This window comes from Anas acuta, chromosome 1 (genome assembly GCF_963932015.1).
Source record: "Anas acuta chromosome 1, bAnaAcu1.1, whole genome shotgun sequence".
Taxonomy (NCBI): Eukaryota; Metazoa; Chordata; class Aves; order Anseriformes; family Anatidae; genus Anas; species Anas acuta.
The window spans coordinates 78,796,661-78,816,078 of NC_088979.1; the positions used below are offsets into that span (position 1 = coordinate 78,796,661).

At 40.9% G+C, this 19,418-nt stretch overlaps 1 protein-coding gene across 2 annotated transcripts in view; it reads right to left on the reverse strand.

The window, feature by feature from the left end:
• Positions 1 to 17,832: 17,832 nt before the first annotated feature.
• Positions 17,833 to 19,418, reverse strand: part of CTPS2 (CTP synthase 2) — a 69,826-nt gene continuing 68,240 nt past the window's right edge. For both annotated transcript variants that reach the window (XM_068683777.1, XM_068683767.1), the window contains exon 19: positions 17,833 to 19,231. The gene's annotated coding sequence lies outside the window, so the exon portion shown is untranslated. The remainder of the gene's footprint in view (positions 19,232 to 19,418) is intronic.

Sequence of the window (19,418 nt, forward strand, 5' to 3'; positions counted from 1 at the left end):
GAGGTAACCAAGCTTTATCCAACCATGCAACAGAGCCATCAATAACTCCTTCACCAGAATGCCTAGGGGGATTCTCTCCTAACCTCTTTAAGTCTCAGTGAGTTTGGGAGTAGCTGTCAGAGCACACTTTGATGATCAGTTATAATCATCCTTTCAAGCCACTGGGGAAGAAATAAAACTGAACATTTTATTATCTGACCTGCTATGGGCTTGAGCCTGGGTGGTTTGTTTGTATGTTTGTTCCATTTCTTATCTGAGAAATTCAACCTTCTAAGGACTGGCTCCAAAAACTTGTTACTCAATTGCTTGGGCTGGGGCCTCAGAGGCTAATTTAACCATGGTCAGATGTGCTGTGCAGAAATGACTGTCAATCCGTGTGCTATTGCTTCCCTGCTGGAGGTGAGCACTACTCTGTGCAAATCAGGAGAACTGATTGCTTGAGCTCTCCTTAATCAGTCCTGTGCCAGCTGCTGGATTTATTTAATATTCACTAGAAGCCAGTTTAACCTACCCTGTCTTACTTGCCTTGAAGTGGAAGAAGAGACCTCATTTTTCCTCCACCTGGGGGAGCAATCACCTCTGAAATCATCAGAGGTATTCCAGGAGGAATCATCTGTCTCTATCCTAAATTTATGCTGTGAAAATACTTAGCACAAAGTTTATGTCCCAGAGCATCTGTTTGCTGCCACAATTTAGCCCACATAATGCTAAAAAAAAAGGAAAGTGAGGAATATCCAGATGCTGCTGGATATACTTTCAGCAGTTGATAAACATTTGCATTGGAGATGTTGGGGGGATGGCTTACCTGGAAAAGAGCAAAGTAATGTGCACTCTTTGTTTATAACAGGATCCTCAGTGGTACCCATCAGCTATGGGAGAAGGCTGACCTATTCCCTGTGTCTCCTCTTTTGTGAGTAGGAATTCTGAAAATGTATGAAGAGAAAGGTAATTCAAATATGCATAAGATCATGATTTATTAAATAAAACAAAACAAAGCAAAAAAAAAAAAAAGTCATAAATTTGCATGGTTTTGAAAAAAAAAAAAAAAACAGGCCAGACACAGTGAAACCGTCTAAATATGGCTCATCAATGAGCAAATATCTCTCTGATTTTTATCCCAAAATAATTTGGCTTCAGTAATCTTAACAAGCAGGTGTCATTAAACAAAACTACATTAAATGTGCAGAGCCTGTGAGTGATGAGACCAGGCACTACATTTCTGCTGTTTTGCCTCATCATAGAGAGCCACCAATCCAACTGTTTGTTACCTGTCTGCAGCAGTCATGGAGACAGGCAAGTCGCCCAGGTAAGCACTCTGTCATCTCCCTTCAGCTTCCTTATCCACACTGGTGGGAAAGAAGACAACACTTAACTCTTACGATATCAATTAATTCTTCACAGCATAGGTTGAAGACCTGAAATCTTGTTTCAGTCTGTGCTAGCTATCAGCTATCCTGATTTTTTAAGGTATGAACTGACTTGTACTTCATAGGAAAACCATGGGGCAAGGTCTATTGCCCAGCCACCTTTAGGAAGCTGTCTCTGTAGCTTCAGTCACAGCAAAGAACTAATCCAATTTCAGGCAAGTATGAAAGGAGAAGGAAGGAAGAACGGAAACCCACTTTCACCTCTTCATCTCAAGTCACAGCATATCCTGCTGTCAGCAGTGGTGCAGTCAAGTCTGTTTGGTAATCCCCACTGAAGTTGTTCCTTGGAGAGGGAGGAACCCAGGTAAAACCTGGGCAGGCATCACCTCTGTGATCCTCTTCCTTTGGTACACGCATCTGGTTATATGGAGTACATGGGCCTTCTCAAGGAGACTACTGCAAGAAGTATTAATCTCTTTTCCCTGCATTAATTCATTAAAGAGTTGTTGCCAATTATTTATTTTTAATATATTATTATTATTTACTATTTGGGACATTGTTATAATACCTTTATAGGAAAAAACAAACACTGGTTATAGATGGCAATTGCCTACCACAGAGATAACAAGGCAAAAAGAAAGAAATGATAAAATGTTGGCCATGGTGCAACTCATTGCCTTGGTACCTTGTGGTGTTCCAATTCTCCTCAGCCTCCTTTTTTTTTTTTTTTAATTATTATTATGATTACAATTTTACTTACTGCAGCATTTCTCTCTATGGGTTTCTATGGTTCCTGTGCACTTGAATCCAAAAGGCATATATTAAACCTTAATCTGTGTGAGCCTTTTTTCTTCAGGAACAATTGCAAAGAAAAAAAAAAAAAAAAGAAAAGAGAGAGAAATAGAACAAAATTTTTTTTTTTTTTTTACATCAGTGCATAACTTTACTCTCTGGCCTCTCATACTTCCAGCCCCAAAGTTCTCCTGTTCATGTAAGGATCAAATAGATAATATTCTTGTATTCATACAGTGTGTCTTCCTGTTTTTTTTTTCCAACATGGACCTTGTACTTGTTGTTTTCATTGTATAAATAAAACATGCAGCTGTTCGTGACAATAAGAATATGACTTTTTAGTTGAAAAATACCTCAGGGGACTCATATTCTCCCCTCCAGTCCTAGCCTTCTTCCATCCTCAGGATGAGAATACGGGCGATTTGACTATTTACAACCTTCTTTATTTGAGCCTAAGGTTGTTAAACTGCTTCCCAGCCGAAGCCTTAAGTCCTTCCTTGCAGCTATCTTGATGTTGAATCTCTTCTCCATGGGACCAGACCAGCAAGGAATAAGACTGCCCTATGCTCCTCGCCACCTCCTGGAAGCCAGTGAATGAAACCAGTGTGAGTATTCAGGTATTTAAGTCGCACACGCTCTTTAACCTAGAACCCTGTGAATGACAAGGAAGTTTAAATGCCAAAGCTTTCCCAGCCTCACACCTATGGCATCATGAACTACTCCTCGTTGATAAGCTGAATCAGTGCTTCTGTTTTTCTTGGCCAAAACCAGCCTTGATCTAAAGACCCAGTAACTCCTTTGGTGGCAACTGTGCCCAGATTTTCACAATGTGTTAAACTGTTTGAAATATCTCCTTCCCTTCACATCAAAGAGATCTGGCCTCTTAATGGGTGTATCATAGCGAGACTAGAGAAAGCTTAATGAAATCCATGCTGGGATATTTCATTATCTTGCAGGCAATAAAGCCATCAAAACAAAGCCATTCATTATCTTTCCTATTAAGGAAGAAAACTAGCGATCTAGATCATTTAGATTATATTATTGTCCTGCCTGGTCAAAAATAATAGTGGCATAAAGAACATGAAAGAAAGCAATGTATATTATTCAGTTGTTTGTTTCCACAGTAAGAAACCAGTGCTTTAAAAGTAGGAATAAGCTTGAGGGCTCAGCTGCATAAAAACTGTCTATTTTACAGCTCATTGCATTGTTAAGTAACATTACAGTGCAATTTGGGCTTTGGGATATAGTATTACATAGGGTAGGCAGAGCACTTGAAAATTTCTTTTAATGTCCCGTTCCCCCAAATACATTACACACAACCAAATTCAATATTTGGATTTTTAAATCTGCAGTAAATGGAAATGACTCCAAGCACACACGGCAGCAGGCAGCTTCTGGACTCCAATTCTGAAAACATAATTGTTTCTGAAGTGATGTATTAAACACTTTGAAATTGTTTGTCTCTGTTGTCTATCTTGTTAAAACATACATGTATTACAAGCTCCTTATGGTAAGAGCTGTGTCCCATCGACATGCCATAAGGCTGTGAGCCTTGGAAGAGATTTGGGGTGTTGAAAATGCAGTAATAATAACCATTTTTTCCTGTTTCCTAAGAAAAGGAGACTTCTGTGTCTCTTCTTCTGTCAGTGAGCTCTTAACATTTGGAAATTTTCAATCAAGTGCAACAAGGAAGCAGGGGTGTCAGAGATGTCAATTTCCTCCAAACTTTGTAGAAACAGGCTAGAAATAACTGGGTAAAAGGCAGTTATCACTGCCGAAGAGCCCCAGGGAGCCAGGTAAGTGCGTCAGCTAGCTGAGCAGCTTGCAGGCACTGTCTGAGGCACATCCTCAGCAAGGAGATGCCATCAGCCTCAGCCACCACCGCGGTCACCTTCACCTCCTCACGCCTCCCCAGCCCACGCAGGCTGGGCAGACCTGTGCTGCTGGCAAGGCAAGCCTCAGCTGGAGCTCTCCTGGCCTGGAGTCACAGGCAGCTTCTCCAGGGCTTACCTCCTTATCACTGGTGGTAACAGGAGTGCTCTCCCACGAGCTCAAGCACGGGACACCTGGCTCCAAATCACAGATCTTCCACAGCAGTCTGCAACGCGTGGGGCACACAAAACCAACAGCTCAGCTGCAGCTGTTGCAATGTTTACTAGAAGCACTCTGCTCAAGCAGCAGCAGAAAACATACTACTGAGATGGGCAATATCATGACACATTCTTCTAAATTACCCCTTGATTTCAGATGGTGCCTCTAAAACGTTTATTTTGATTTCAGATTACTTCCTATAGCCAAGGGACCTAGGCTCTCATTCTGACTTAATTGAAATAAAAATGCCATGGAAACTGTGAAAAAGAGTTTCCGAGATGTAAAATCCTAGCCTTGCTGAATCCAATTTCTGTATAAACCTACTCCAGACCAAAACACAGTTGCTTTGGTCTACTTCTGGTGTAATCATTTTTAAATACAGTGTCTATGCTGGGTACCTTCCACACGCAACCAGTGGCGATTCTGCTGTGTTGAAGTTCCCCGTCCCCTCCATTTTAAGCTTAGAAATCTGTGAGCCATCCTTCTCAGACCAGGCACGTTTTCCTTCTTAGGATCTGATGTCTGGCTACAGCTCTCCCTTGGATGTGGTTAGGCCTTCTTAGAGGATGACCTGAAAAACAAGTCCGTATAAGCCAGTAAGGCTTATTAGCACAATACTTTGTTGCCTAATCAAATATTTATAGGGAAGAATAAAGCAAGAATAAAAGTTGTATATTTTATTTGCCTTGCAGTAAGTGCCAGAGAAAGCAAAGGAGAAACATGAATTTATAATCTGGGATAGTAGTCAGAATGTGTGAAAGCAATAATACACCAGGTTACCCCTTCCAATGATTTTCCCTGCAAACAATATGAACAGCATACATAATTTTTTAAAAGCTCACTTGTAAGAAATCTTTTTATTTAGTAGAATAAATTCAAAATATTAAGAAAATAGTGACGTTTCATTTTATGAGAGAAGGGGGAATTCTGGATTGTGTTTGGAAATGGATTTATAATAAATTCACCATTGAAGGCTTACATGTTCAGGCAACAATGCTGATGATCCAGTGGTAGTATTTCAGTTCCATATTACTAGATAGATGGGTTACTCTCCAAAGATAGACCTTCATTTTCAAATTCACCATAATGCACAAATCTTTAACTGTAGATCATTGGTAGAACAGCCTTTGTAGCAATTTAGCTTTAAAGCAATTAAGTTCTTAATGCCACTGTTACATAAATTTTCCATACCATTTACAGCTTAGCTGAAAGCAGAGGGCCAAATATTGCCTTTGGGTACATTAATATGTAACATAGACAGATGAATGAACTTCATTTGGTATTTGGAGTTATAAATTCTCATTCAAATCCATAAGAGCTATATCTAACTCTAAAGCTGGTACCTGAAATATATCTCAGTTTAGGTCATAATGCATGGAACCATAATCCCTCAAATGATTTTTTCATCTCACCAAACACTTATACAGTACTTTTCATCCACAATGCTTTCCAAAGGACATCCATTTGGGTGAATTGAGGCATGCACTAACAAATTCACTTACCTAAGATCATGCTGTGAGGAACAAGATCCTGGCTCTCAAGCCTTGGTTCTGGACTCTAATAAGAGGGCAGCTTCTCCAGAGCCTAAACCAGCTATGATCACCTATGATCATACATCTATCCTAAAAATTACAATACAGGTCAGAGATACTAAAGCTACCTTTAATATAGATAGATAGATAGATAGATAGATAGATACATATATATATATATATATATATATGTATGTATGTATATATATATCAAAAACTGCATAGCCATGGCAATAAGCAGCAGGACATATGGGGAATGACTAATGGATTCACAGATAATATGTACAAAAAGGTATGGTAGTCTTCACTTTTTTGTAGTTTTCAAAGTAATACAACTAAGAAAACATGAGGTCCATTAAAGAAACATAGAAGAAGGCATAATAGACATCCAGTTGCTGATTCATCAAACTTATTTCAGAGGAAATTATAGCTAAAAGCCCCTGGGTAAGATAAATTAAAATTAAATATAAATACGTAAACCTCCAGACTGAGCTGGTCAAAAATCTGGAATGAGAAAGAAAACACAGTAAGAATATTTTGCCAGAAGCAATGTTTATTTTTCCAAACGCAAAGGCTTCTTTCTTTAAAATTCTCTTCAGGACTTTCACTTATTAAGTATGGTGCAAGCTGAGAAAAGCAAAGTGTAAGACATGAGATAAAAGAAGAAAAAGATGGCATAATAAGCAATTTTACAACACAGTCTTCTTGGAAGTAAAGACTCTCTGAATCAACTATTTGAAAACTTTATGGAAAAGAACATAAAGTAAAAGAATGTTTTCTCTAATACTTGGATATTTTTTAATAAATGGTAGCCTGGGAGAATATATAGGGTGTCCTCCTTTGCTGAGTTGTTAGTCAAAAGAGAAAGAGCCTGGCAGGTCTGAGGATGAAAGAAGTTCCTAGGACAAATAAAAGTACACATAAGGGTTGGACTTAACATCACTGATACAGTTTTGCTGAGAAAAAAAAAAAAAAAAGTACATTTTAATTACCAGGGAAATTTTCTCAATTTCAGACATGAAGAATGTCTTTGTCATTCAGCTTAATCACTTCACCTTAGTGTCCCAAACCCAGAACATCCATACTGTTGAAGATAATTGTGAACAAAATGTACCGGCAGATATTTAACAATCTATGAATTAAGGATTCATCTTCAGTAATTATTTTGTGACAATAGTAAGTCAAATCATTTTCTGACTCAAAAAAAAAAATGTAATTTTCAACCGTCAGAGGGATGGTAAGTGCAAATATTTAGCTTATTAAAGGATTGTTGACCTGTCACAAAAACACAAATGAGAAACTGGTGATGGATCTATTATTTCTTTCTATCCTGAAATACCTAAAAGCCTTGTAAAGTCTGATTAATTCCTTACAGAATAAAAATAATGTAACAGAGCATCATGAACTACCCTAGAGAAGGGACAGAGAAATACAGTAGAAAAATACTGCTAAATTGATTTGGTATTTTTGTCACAGCAATGATGGGGCAACAGTAAAGTGAGGCATGGTTTGTGGGGAGAAGTAGTATTTTTATTAGACCAAGTTATAGTGTTGAGAAAAACAAAATTTCATGTACACAAGTTCTCCTTCAGATGATCTAAAGGCTTGTCAAAATTGTCTAGATAAATCTTTTAGTTTAGTGAAGATTCTTACATCTGCCTTCAAGTGTGTCTTCTCTCTTTAACTTTACAAAATGTCAACAAATGTGTCCAAGAGTGAGCAAAACATCTGGTATTAGTTTAGACGGCAGCAGGCACCTGCTCTTTTATCAAGTCCATGCTGCCAAACACTGCATTAAATATTGCCAGAATTTTGATAAGGCTACAGAGTAGAAACAAAAGAGACATAAATTAACACCCTTGCAAATTAAAGCTCATTACTGTTAGAAAATCAAAGCAAGCAAACGAGCAGACTGCATAACAGTTTTTTCTCTCTTTCACATTCACATATTCTTCCACCTGACAAGACGAGGTGACCAACAGATGCTGAAGGTATCACCTTAGAAAAAAACAGTTCCAGAGAAGAGTCATGTATTCATTTTATTTTGTACCTATATTTTTAATTTACACAGCTATATTTTAAGCTGTGCTGAGGTTCTTGGTCAAACTTGTATATCTGCACCAAAGCACATAAGCTCCATCTGCCTGTTTTGTGTGATTACTCCAGCCTGCCCCAGTAAGAGTCCTATCAAAAGTCTCCACTAAAACAACCCCAGGACTTCATCTACACACTTCTCAGTTCAGTGAGCAATCACATCTTTACTTGCTAGTGAACACAGAGCTACACTGCTGTACCTAGTAAAAGTGGATCATGTATAACGTCATCCTTAATTCACTTCCTAGGCCATTAGCAAATCTCCTACTTCATGCTCCTCAGGAGGTCTGACCCTCTCCTGCTCACAATACTGTGCTGCTATCAAAATTCATGTAGCCAGGAGATCTTTGTGTCTTCAACTGGTCAGAGAGAAATGCTTGTTGGTCAAACCTTTCTTAAAGTTTGTGTAAAACTGAAGGAATATGCTCCCAAGGCTGCTATCCTTGTGAGGCTGTACACACAAGTCTGGTAATAACATCAACAGTATGAGGGGGGAAACCTTCCAACGCGGCATACACAGAAATAACTCTGAATTGTGAACCTGCTTTATGCTCAGCAATTACTTAGCACTGACCAAACTCTGTAAAAGCTGTCACATTATGCTCCCAAGACTGAGCACAGGCAAAGTACATTAGCCAGCCGCAAGCCTTAGAAGTTAATGTTTGATGGTTCAAACTTGGATGCTTATTCAAATTCCTCAAACCCTGAGACTCAATCAAGGCATATTATTAGGCAGGTATGTTAACAGAAGTTCAAGCTCTTCCAAGTAGTGATTGTGGTGGAACCACTCTGAGAACAGTTTTCTTTTATGTTTACAAGCTTCTTTATATCCCTCTTGGAATAAACTAAATTAAAATCCTGGGTAGGACAGATGAATGAGTGAGTAGCACATCCAGCAGAGGAAAAGCTAATAAGCATTCCCCAGCCTGAGGCTGGCACTAGCAGAAACAGAAGTTGGCACAGGCTGTTATGAACCAGCAGGGATAATAACTGGATGGACAAAGCGGTGATGCAGCAAGTTCCAAGCATTAGAGAGAAAAAAAAATAAAAGGAAAAAAAATAAAAATTAAAAAGTGCCATCACTTCTTCCTGTTGAATCTGTGCCACCTTGGAGAAAAGGTTCAAGACACATTTGGCCAAAAAAAAGAAAAAAATAGGGTTAATTAGCCTATTTATTATGACACTAGCATAATAAAGGGAGGGCCTACGCTCCGGGGCTCTTTGTGAAGGACTGTTTCTGGATTTTATTCAATAGCTACTTAAAACACAGACATAGTCTACACACCTGGCTCAGGTTCCCTCCCTCCCAAGGGCCTACCTCTTACTTAATCTGCAGAATCCTATACTTACTGTTTCTCCAACAAAAGAATGGTGTCTTTTTTGCAGATTGCCCCAACACCAATGAACATTGGGTCTTAGAATGGATTTTAACCCTGTTGAGGGATTGGCCCCCAAAGGAAATGGGGTCTGGCTGCCACTTAAACTCGGGATAAAATTAACCAGGAGTCCCTATGTTCCTGGGGAAGTGCTGTGGGAAACAGATTATTGTTTCCAGCCTCACTTCTGTGCCTGGTGAGATCACGGAGCAGATCCTCCTGGAAACTATGCTAAGGCACATGGAAAATAAGGAGGTGATTGGTGACAGCCAACATGGCGTCACTGGGAGAAAATCGTGCCTGACAAACTTGGTGGCCTTCCATTTGTGGATAAGTGAAAAACAACAGATATCACCTACCTGGACTTGTGGAAAGCGTTTGACACAGTCCCACATGACATCCTTGTCTCTAAATTGGACAAACATGGATTTGACAGTTGGAGCACTTGATGGATAAGGAATTAGCTGGATGGTTGCTCTCAAAGAGCTGCAATCAACATTGTCCAGGTGGAGGCCAGTGATAAGTGGTGTTCCTCAGGGGTTGGTATTGGAACTGAGAAGAGCCTTCAGACTGAAGAGAAGGCTCTGAGAGACCTTACAACAGCCTTCCTGTACCCAAAGGGGGCCTGCAGGAATGCTTAGGAGGGACTCTTTGGCAGGGAGTGTAGGGATAGGACAAGGGGGAATGGCTTTAAATTAAAAGAGGGGAGATTTAAATTAAATGTAAGGATGAAATTCTTTGCTATGAGAGTGGTGAGGCACTGGAATGGGTTTCCCAAAGACGTGGTTGTCCCATCCCTGACAGTATTCAAAGTCACATTGGAGGTGTCTGTGCGCAACCTGATCTAGTGAGTGGCACCTCTGCCCATAGAAGGGTTGCTGGGATCAGGTGATCTTTAAGTTCCCTTCCAGCCCAAATCATTCTGAGACTGTGGCAAGGGAGGGAGGCCACTAAATGGCAGTGGAAATGCAGATGCTGCTGCCGTCTTGCAAGGAGCTCTGCCCAGCAAGGGTATTCAGAGTGCTGTTCTGAGCAAACACACTGGGGAGATTCTGACACAGGATCCTGGCCAGGCTTAGGCAAGAAATAGTTGCTAAATTTGAGTCCTCAAATATCATGAGGATGAGTTAAGACCTACAGGAATGATGAATATCGTACTCTAGGGAAGCTTCAACCAGGGGTGAATATGCTTATCTGAACTCCCCAAAACAAGGGCACAAGTTATATCTAGCAACTTAGAAATGATAGGATGGTGATAGTAACTAATTCCCATTTCAGCATCTACGCTTAGGAACTGGATTCATCCAACCACAGACATGTGAGCCACGGGGGCCAGGCTCTTCTTTACGGTTCATGACAAGAAAGAAGCAATATCCGTGAGTGATTCATCTGATTTGTTAAGGATGACTGAAAAGTGCCTGTTGTTCTCTGCTGATTATAAAAGGAGCCTGCAGTGAGTACCTCATACATAGACATTGACATTTAGCTAAATTGATGCTGTGCAGGTGCTTAGATGAGCATGGTTCACCTGCTTTAAAACAATGACAGTGGTGCTGCATTTTGCACAACGTCCCACCTCTCAAGTGGGACACTTACTGGGCTCAGAGAGGACCCAGATCAGGCCATCCAGAGTGGCTTGAACAAAGTGCTATCTGCTTCCTGGTCTCAAATGGAGATACATACGGTCCCAGCAACTCAGAGCAGGACATGTGTGCCAAAATTTGTGGGAGCTTTCAGCAAAAAACGAAGACACAGTGAATTTACAGGCCTGCTTGATTGTGTGGCAGTTGCAGTGAGAAAACTCTGTGTGATGGCCATCAATACAGGTACTCAGCTCATATCCTAGTCCTCTTTTAAGGTATTTAGGCTGAAAGCTCTTCTCTGGGTCTTGCTCTTTCCAGGTCTGGACTTCAGCTGGGTTCCCAGTAACCTGGCATAACAGGAGTGGAGTCATAGTTTGAAGTGGTCAGTGCTGCCCAATTGTGCTCCTTTAATATTTGGTTTGGTATTTACTTCAGAATAAATACAGCCTGACCCAGAGCCGGATGTTTAAACATACATGTGGGTTGACACTTTTCGGTGTGACCGTGCCATATTCATCCTTGCTTCCTCAGCCACAGTCCCTTTGGGCCGCCCTGTCAATACATGTGCTTCTGACAGCTGGCATTAGTGTGTTGGCAACCCCATCACCACCGTCTGTAGAATATTTCATATGTAGAAATCTTGTTTCTGTTCCACCTCATGCCCTTCCTGAGTGGTACTGCTGCCTCCCTGCTGTGAGTTGGACTAAGGACTCGTTATCATGTGGCTCTTCATGTTTTGCTGCACTGGGAAGGGGGTAAGAAAGGAAGTGTGATGAAGTTTGTCCTGAAGCCTCAGTAACACCACCTTGAAGTACCTGGCACACAGCCTCTTACATCTCCTTTTCCTTGAGGGAAGACAGAATATCCGAGCAGATAAATTAAGACCAAGTAAAACATGGGTTTTCTGTTGAACAGAGCAGGTGACCTAATGACAAAAGACATGGAAAAGATTGGCACACTCAGTGGTGTCTTTGCCTTGGTCTCCATCAGCACACTCTGCTCTCAGGCCCAGGCCTCCAAGATCCTTGTGTATAATGGCAGAGTTTGCTGGAGTGAGCAATAACCATGGCAGCTGGAACGCATCATGTTGACAGCACATTGCTAAGGTAAGCTGTAAGGAAAGGGCTGATGGGACTTCTCTGGATGTGCCTTCACAAGTGTCCTATGCTAAGTCAGCTACAGGAATGCCACAGGGAATCCTCCTTATTCTCCTGCATGGAGAATCAAAGGCCCAGAAGTCCAGACTGGCTCAGCAGTATGCTCCCACTTGAAGACTTCTGGAAGTTCTCCATAACAGGAAACCACCTGCCAGACAGCCCTGATGCCAGTTGTTCAAGAACATTCCCTTCACATTTTGAAATGTAATGCAACCTTGCTTGCCAGTCCTTACATCAGTAGTCAGGAGATCAGCAACCTCCCAAGACACTCACTTTGATAACCTGCTGCCCAAGAAACCTCTGGAATGTATCTATGAGCGGTGTAGTTTTCTTGAGGCCCCAGACTGGACCGCTTTGAATTTTCTAAGAGGTGGAAAAAGAAGGTGTTAAACATTGCAGAGGAGAGTAGGAATGGAAAATGAATTGAAGAGAGTTGAGGTGTGACAGACAAATGGCAGACAGGATGGTGAACACATCACCCACGTAGTGTAGGAAGCATTTCTGAGTGTCACCAGAGCACTCGATGGTTTGAGTGCTTTCCATTGGTGCATACACATTAGATGCATGTTGGAGGCCCCCATATGGGTTCTGAACTGATTCACCCCAAGATTTGGAATGGATCTTCAGTGCTAGTTCCTCCAAAAGGAACTGAAATTTGGTGCACAAAAACTGCTGTAAGAAACCAATGATACACAGTGAATGGAGAGGGTTTGTGTCAAAACTGCACTATTTCTCCAACTTGCTAATTCAGACTTGGACAAGAAAGAGCATGTTCCAAAGACAGGAAAAGTGATACTCATACTAAATGGTACCTGAGGTCACATTTTTAATTCTCAAATGAACTCTGTGAAATCAGGAGTTTATTGAAGCTGTTACTGGGTGAGATTATGGTATGCAGAAACTGAGATTAGACTATCCCAACTATTCCTTTAAGTAGATTAATTTTGGATTGTGCTTTAATCCAAGACTTGAGTCAGTTCTTAGGTTATCTAAACTACATTATTGTTAACTTCAGTAGTAGTTTCCAATTGTTAAGTTTCTTAAATTTTTAATCAGACAGTCCACAGAGGTAGAAAAGACAGACTTACCTTTCCCACAGCACTCCTGAAACACGGGATGCTGCCTACATTTCAGGAAAAGCTGGTTTTCTAGTAAGAGCATGTTAGCAGGAGGTCCAATAATGCAACCAATTTCCTCAGCTGAGGATGTTACAAGGAGAGAAAATATTTCACATACAAACAAACCATCAAAGCATAAAGATTAAAGTACACAGGTTTTACAAAATGAAAGACAGTTTAATAGTCATTATTGTAGCAACAAGTCAGCTAGGTCAGAGCAGGATGCTAGATTCTGCAATCCAGAAAGAATTTTAAGGAGCAAGGAACCAGACAGTACTGAAGATGAGTCACAGGTATAAGAATAAAGAACAGGATTAGTCCACCTCTGTACTCCATGAAAGCTGCATACAGGTAAGAATCAACCAATGATTGGAAAATCAACATTCTTGGAATTATTTCTAACTTTCAACTGAAGCAACACAGTTTTTCTTCGGATAGCTAACAGATGTTTACGTAAATATTCTGAGTCATTATATGATTACACAAATATAAGACTCTTTCATGGTAGAAAACATGTAGATTCTTTTTATATCCTTGTTTTCACAGAATCATAGAATCATCTAGGTTGGAAAAGATCTTCAAGATCATCAGGTTCAACCATCAACCTGACCTGCTAAGTCCCATCACTAAACCATGCCCCTTACTGCCACATCCACGTTTCTTAAATACCTCCAGGGATGGGGACTCCACCACTTGGCAGGGCAGCCCATTCAATGCTCAGCCACCCTCTCCTCACCTAATCTAACCCTCCCCTGGTGCAGTTTGATGCTATCTCCTTACATCCTATCACTTGCCACCTGCAAAAAGAGACTGACCCTCCTCACTGCAACCTCCCTTCAGGTAGTTGTAGAGAGCAATAAGGTCTCCCCTCAGCCTTGTCCTCTCCAGACTAAACAACCCCATGCCCTCAGTTGCTCCTCAGAAGTCTCATCAGTGCTGTGTGCAAGGGGACAGTCACTTCCCTGGCCCTGCTGGCCACCTTATTTCTGATGCAGGCCAGGATGCCATCGGCCTTCCTGACGAGCTGGGCACAATGCTGGCTCATGTTCAGCAGGCTGTCGACCAGCACCCCCATGTCCTTTTCTGCTGGACAAATTACCAGCCACTCTTCCCCAAGCCTATACTGCTGTTTTACTAAAATTTAGGTAAACAACATCCACAGCCTTTCCCTCTTCTACTAAGCAGGTCATCTTGTCATAGAAGATCAGGTTTGTCAGGAAGGACTTGCCTTTCATAAACCCATACTGGTTGCATCTGATCACTCAACTACCCCATAGACAAGTCCTTAATACGTTTCATTTTAGCCCTTAATTAATTTTATTTTAAACAAGTCCTTAATTTATTTAATCCTGTCAGTTTATGGTGGTCACCAATTCAGGTATAGAAGAATGCTTGAAAAATCTAGACAGTACTGACACCCTGATCTGGTGAGAAATATCTGAGATACTAAATTAATTGCTACAAAAAAATATAAAGGCTGCTAATTGGGAAGATGTGTGAAATCCTTTAACATAGCAGTGACCGTGTCAACACTGTGTACAAGGTGAACTGGCAAGAGAAAGACCTCGCGTGGAAGTTATCAGAGCTTACCACTACTGATTTGCTATGGTACCAGAGAGAAACTAAGCACCATGTGGGATGAAAGGCTGAGACACAAAAGTATAACAGGACTTTTACATAGATGATCAAGTTAAGGAGCCTCCTCCAGTTTACGTGCAAAGATCAGGTGTTAGTCAGTCCTACATATTATAAGGATCGTATTGTTTGTTTTCTCCTCTGTCACACTGCAGTGAGCTTCCCCACGATACTGGAGGAGGCCACGTGCTCTCACAGAGCATAATGTTATTCTGATTCCTTCCTTGATCTCCCCTCTACTCCCTTTGTCAGAAAATTTCAGCCACCTCACGTGTAACACACACGGTTATACACACTGTTTCAAACAGTGAAGTTGAGGGAAATGAGCCTGAGCCAGTCCCACATCGGTTTCTACAGCCCCCGTTCATTTCCATGGTGACCTGGCTTCACTGTCAGCCATAGCCCAGTTGACTCAGAAGTCCTGTGTGCTGTAATTACACTCCCTACTGTCATCAAGACGCACACAGTTTGGGGAGAACATTTGCTTTGCTTTGCTATGGTAACTAACATTGCTCCCATGAAGAGCAACTGTTAACTTGTCTGGTGCTTTGACACTAAATTCTCCCTTAACCCCCTCCACATCCTTTTGGGCAGCAAGGCCGTGCCCTTGCGGTCATTGCCAATCTGCCTCTTCTCTGCCAAAAACTTCCTTTGGCTTGGGGCTGCAATTCCTGTTTGCAGAAGCTCTTGCGGAGAATGTGTCCTCTAGTTTCAAGCTGTTCAAAACCCCCAGTATCTTCCTGACAAGGCAGGGCTCAGATGCCTGCAGAGAAATTTTAGGAGAACCATGCCTGAGTTATATCCTACATTTGAGTAGAATTTCCTCTGTTTCAGTTCCTGCTCATTGCCTCATCTTCTGTCACTGGGCACTACTGAGAAGAGTCTTCCTCCACCTTCATTCCCTTCACATCAGGGAAGGGAACATCACATTATACTTTGATAAGATCCCCCTTTAAGCCTTCACTTCTCCACACTAATGACGCCAGCTCTCTTAGCCTCTCATATCACAGACGCTCCATCTCAATTGTCCTTCACTGGATTAATTCCAGCATGTCCATAAAGGTTTAGCTGTATGGATACAATTGTCGCCACTGCAGTTGGACTCAAACCAGACTATTGTCCCTGCTCTAATTCGTTTACTGTTACAAATACAGACCTTGGGCCTGGGCAACAGTCAATGAGTCAACAGAGGATGGAAAATCAAGATTTCAGAGCTTGATGTTCTCCAAGCATGTATTAAAGAAGAGTTTACACCAATGGTACCTGGTCTAGACAGTTTAGTACATTAAGTCACCGGCTCAACAGTCTGTCAGGACAAGATCACAGAGAGCATGGAAGGAGACCAGGCTCCCACAGTCAATGTATCTCTCTTCTATATCTCTTCCATTATATACTCCATTTTGGAATGATAAATCCAGAGCAAACTGCTTTATTTCATTGTTACCCCTTACAAGAATCCAAATTCCATTATTCACATGCAAATAAAAACCATTCAAGCAACCTCACTTCGATAAAACTTGGTGTGCACTTCCATACTAGCAGGCTTTCTTGTCCTGTCAGTGCTAATAAAATACTGCTCTCTGCTATATATGTAACACCAGGAAATGAATGTATTTCCACTGGAGATCCTTATTGGAACAGGATGAGAGGTCTGAAAATACATAAAAAGCATACTTCATGAACATTTGGTTTCAAATGGATAAATATTCAACCTTCTAATTTTGCCCTCTGCCCATGCTTAACAATTATTTCGTCACACTTACGATTGTGTGTAAAACTTTTGGCTTTTCACATTCTCTTCTCTCTTAAGTTAGTGAAGCTTAGCAATAGGCTGCTCATGACAACAATACTCGTTTTCCTAGAATGCTTGAGGTTGAAATGGACCTCTAGAAGTTGTCTGGTCCAACTCCCCTTCCAGAGCAGGGAAACCCAGAGCAGGCTGCCCAGGCTCATCTCCAGGTTGTTTTTGAAGATCTCCAAGGAGGAGACTCCACAAGCTCTCTGGGCATCCCGTGCCAGTGCTCCATCAGCCACACAGCACAGAAGTGCTGCCTGGTGTTGACAGAGAGGCCCCTGTGTTCCAGTTCCTGCCCACTGCCCTTTGTCCTGGCACAGGGCACCACCCAAAAGAGCCTGGTTCCATCTTCTTTGTACCTTCCCTTCAGGTATTTTTGTATATTTTGCCAAGTTCCCCCGAGTCTTCTCTTCCCTAGGCTGAACAGTCCCAGCTTTCTCAGCCTTTCCTCACATGAGAGACGGTCCAGCCCCTTATTCATCTTCATGGTCTTTCACTGGACTCTCTCCAGTATGCTCATGTTTCCTCTTGTACTGGGAAGCCCATTACTGGACATACTATTCCAAGTGTGGCTTTAACAGCACTGAGTAGAGAAGAGAGAAAATCTTCAATCTGAAGTCAACACTCTTCCTAATGTAGCCCAGAATTGGCTGGAAAAGGCCTGTTTGCCTTCTTCAGTTTTGGAAATGGCATGTGCAACCTCTATCAGCTCAAGTGGGAGATAGACACATCACTGCCACAGGGAATCTATCTCCAGGACAGAGTCTTTTGTGTAGCATAGTTAGCAGGAAGAGGTTTGGGAAGGGCACTGGAAGATTAAGGTGCTGTTTCCAGCTCCATTCCATGTTGTGTTTCTTTTTCTCCCTCATTTTTTGGGCAGATAAATCACAACTTCTCTGTAACACAGCTACACAAAACCAACTTTAGCAGTTTCCTAGGACATTTAACTCCTACTGTTTCATCTTGATGAACCAGGAACATACACATCAGACACATGTGGCCACATCACAGACAATACAACTGGAAACGACAGACTGAAAAATTCCCTCTCTGACACCACAGCTCACAACTGGCACCAAGATTCTTTAAGACAGCATCTAAACACTTCTGAATAATACCATTAAATATATTTGAAAATACATTTGAACATTACAGATGGAGTTAGGAAATGATTTGCTTTTCACAAACCAGTAGCCAGTCTCTCTCATTGGAAAAGACATACAGTGATACCAGTTCTGACAATACCTGCTATTTGTAAGGCACGTATTTGCAAAACACTTTAAAACAACCACTTCCATAGGAACATTTTTTATTTCATTACCATTAAAGCTTCTTTAGTGAAGAGAGATATTGTTTGAGTAACCTGAGATTTCATAAAGCAATACAAAGCTCTCAAACTTACTGTTTTACAAAATTGTAAAAGAGACATGGTGCTTTTTGGTTTTGTACAGATATTTACCTTTTGATCTACTAAAAAAAGCCACTTTGCCCAAAATCATAGCGAAACAAAACTAACAATTAAAATGCTTTATAGGAAGGGGTGCCTCAAGCATTTGGGACCTATCAGTTACACAGCTTAGGTCTTTCTCCTCTGATGCCACTGTGCTAATGGGATCCAGCCTTACAGACAGTACAGCACCTCTCACCTTCCCTTTCTGTCTCAGTGATGCAGGCTATTGTCCTGGCTTTGCAAGAGCAGCCTGCACGTGTCACACAATGAAGTAACTTGTGATTTCTAAATTTAAATACACTGTTTTGTCCTACTGCAAGTGAGTCCCACCACCACGGTGTGGTCACTGGATGAGGGAAAATAAGGGTGAACTTTAATTCAGTGTTATACTCAATTGTTGAAATTAAATGAGTGTTATACAACTGGACCCAGATTATGCTCCACGTTTATGACTGGTTCTTCTACAACTTTTGTGCAAGCATACAGCTTGCATTTTAAAATATGAGTGCATTTACTTTCTCTCTTACAAAATATGAATACAAAAACGCCTTCTAATATCACTTCTGTACCTTGGTAGGTTCAATATTATCAGACTTTCAAGGGAAACAGAGCAAACAAACTTGAATTTTTGTCAAATGGAATCACATATAAAAGCCAAGAGAAAAGACATGCATACCCAACATCAATTATTATAATCACAAACAGCTGAAATACAAAAACAATTTCTCATTTGTACATATTGAACAGCAAAAAAAAAAAAAAAAGGAAAGAAAAATATATATACACATACATACAACAAGCTTAACAGGGAAACAAACCCAAAACCTTTCTCTACTGCTCATGGACAACTGCCCCTTAAATTTTTCATGTATTCCCTCCTCATTGACAAAGACAAATGTATTTCATCTTACTGTTCTAAGGTGAAATGAAAACAATCAAGCCTTCCTTCAAAGCAAGAATAACTGTGAACTGGTGAAATAATGCATATTCACCTGAGATCATTCTGAAATATAGGACAAGATCAATAATGATTAACAGTCAAGGTGCACAACCATTTATGTCATCTTTAAAGAGAAACAGCATTTATACAAACAGATTTTGCTAAAGGACAGAAGAACAGTTTTCTGTAAGGAGAATAATTGCAAATGGTATGTGAGGAGATACTGTATTCTTGTAGTAAGAAGCACAAGCAGCTTACTCTTCCACTTTCTTCTATTCAGTATTGCCCCATTTCCAACTTTCTGTAATATAAAAAGAGGGAGGGGAAGGAAGAACAAAAGGAAAAAAAATAATTATTAAAAACATTTCTTCTGTAAATCTGTTTACCTTATCCTTATGCCAGTTTCTTTCAACTCCAAAGTAGTTGCATGGTAAACGCTACAAGTATTCTATCATTTGTTTAGATCTGGAATTCCTTCTAGAGTAATT